A 2,382-nucleotide genomic window follows, 5' to 3' on the forward strand; every position below is an offset into this window, starting at 1 on the left:
ATCACAGGAAACAAGTGCAAGACTATGTTGAGGACAGGAACACTCTTCTGTAGGTTCTCTGCCATCATGCACAATTAGTGTGCAAGGGCATTTCGAGACGTGGGTGTCTCAGAGGCCCCACTGGAGGGGCTGTCAAAATGTGCCTCATCAAATCAAATGGGTGCATGTTTCCCAACTCCATCAAAGACACATCGACACTGGTTTGGCAAAGTGGCTAAACCAATAGTATACTCTGGATTCTTCACTTTGGTCCAGAACCATTTAAAAACATAGCATTCATATACCAGGCCAGAGAACCACTATCCTCTTGGGGCAAGCTGCAGGCCCAGTAGGATGAGTTCCAAAATCAGCCCCCATGAGGCAGACTCACATTACAGACACAAAGACCCACGATCTTCATGCAGTTGTACTAATTTCATCTTCACAGTAAAAACATCAGGGATTCCCAGAGAAACAGATGGAATATCAGTCGGCTGCCAGGCCACTGTGTGGTGGTGCTGGTCATAGTAAACGACAGCCTGGGCCAACAGGAGCACTTACTCTGGCAAAGTCTGGTGGGCAGTGCACAGTGGAGCAGGGCCTCCTCCTCCTAGGAGAAATGGCCCGGCAAGGATAGCAACAGGGGCCTCAATGAGAGCCCAGTCTGATGATCAGGGTGGCTCAGGGATGACAAGTGTGCTCACAGAGGTCTGTGCATGGTCCCAGAAAGCTGCAGGGAACACTGCAGTGGCACAGTGGTAGCAGTGTACCAGGTTAGAATGGGCTCGGTACCTGGCAGCCCAAGTTCACAAGCGCCCACAGGGCAGTGGTTTCTTGATTATTTTAGGAAATATCCAGAATTACAACGGCCTGCTGAGTTGTTAAATATCTGTCAAACAAGGTAGTTTTTAAAATAAAAGAAAATATTGCAATATGAATGAAGGAAGATATTAATTTGCACTTCAGTCCAGACATAGCCTCTTCCTTACTTCTTCCTTTTTTCCTGAACACACCATGGGAAGAACTACTTTCCTTTTGGCTTTGTGGTGAGGTCCACATAGGCAAAGTGAAACCACTCAATTGGACAATCTGGATTGTCACGACCAAACATCTCCCCATAGGACACCTGGTGGCACAGGCAGTACATGGGCTCACTGGGGTCCACAGGCATGTCGACCACATCAGAAGAGTTCACAGACAAAAAGGCATCAGTGAACTCAGACTCTACTTTATGCTTCTTCTTCTTCAGGGTGTCATCTTCTGATGTCCTCCAGCCTCGGCCATGGGAGCCTCTTTTCTCTTTTTGACCCCAACCTTTTTCAACCCCCAGCCTCCAGAGCTTTCAAAGTCACTGCCATCCATCTTGTCCTTCAGGTTAGCTTCAAAATGAGCCAGGTCTGCATTAAGCCTCCAGATGTGCTTATCCACCATCTCATAGGTCCACACAGCCAGCTGCACCTTGTCATCATTGTCTTCCTTGCACTTGCTGTAGGCACACTGGATCTTCTGCAGGTACTCCACACACTGGTCGGGGGACAGAGTCTTCACAGTGGAAATGGACTCTGCCACCAGCATGTCAACCTCTGCTTTCTTATCCTCTGTCCTCTGATCCAGCTCTCGCATCAGCTGGACGTTCCTCTGAAGTGCACAGGGAAGGTTTTCAGTGCTGTCCAGAGAGTGCTCCAAGTACATGGCAGTTGCTATCTTTGCCGGCCGTGATCCTGTTCTATTATTAATGCAGGTAAAATTACTCTGTTGAGTAGATATATACTATATTTCAATATTGAATCCTCATAGAGTTGGTAGTAAAACAATAGATCTCATTTCTAGGGTTAAGGATAGCACTTTATTAGTAGTTCTGGAGGTTACTTAGTATCCAGGTTGTATGCGACGCTATTGTCTCTGATTTTACTACCTTAGCCAAGGTGACAGATGTTGCTATCAACTGATTTTCTGTGTATGTCAATGTCTAGATTGGCTGGCAGTTATAAACAGTATTGCAGCCCATTCCCAAACAACAGGGTAGTGGGCCAATAAGGCTGCAACCCCCACTGGACTTTACCTAGAGGTCTCAATATTAACAATGAAGCTACACTCTAGAAGCATTTGCAAGCATCAGCACAAAAAGAGAGAAAGAAAATGAGAAAAGGAGGGGAAAATGACTCCAGAAGCTCCCCATTCTCCCTGAGCAAATCCAGGGGATGTAAAGGGGAAAGAAATCAAGAGCTATTCATCTGAAATAGTAACAGTGAGGGTGAGCAAACAGATCAATAAGATGGTTGGTAAATTTTAAACAGAGAGAGTTAAAGACATAATGACTTAATAAACAAATGATCAGCAAGTCTAGAGAAGATACATAATGAAAACTAGAGGAGCTAAAGAGAGAGATGCAAAGCATGGATG

At 45.7% G+C, this 2,382-nt stretch overlaps 1 pseudogene; it reads right to left on the reverse strand.

The window, feature by feature from the left end:
- Window positions 1-1,003: 1,003 nt before the first annotated feature.
- The window catches only part of LOC101563573, a 54,167-nt pseudogene continuing 52,788 nt past the window's right edge, over window positions 1,004-2,382 (reverse strand).

Source organism: Octodon degus, unplaced genomic scaffold, assembly GCF_000260255.1.
Source record: "Octodon degus isolate 3935 unplaced genomic scaffold, OctDeg1.0 scaffold00008, whole genome shotgun sequence".
In the NCBI taxonomy this organism is placed as follows: domain Eukaryota; kingdom Metazoa; phylum Chordata; class Mammalia; order Rodentia; family Octodontidae; genus Octodon; species Octodon degus.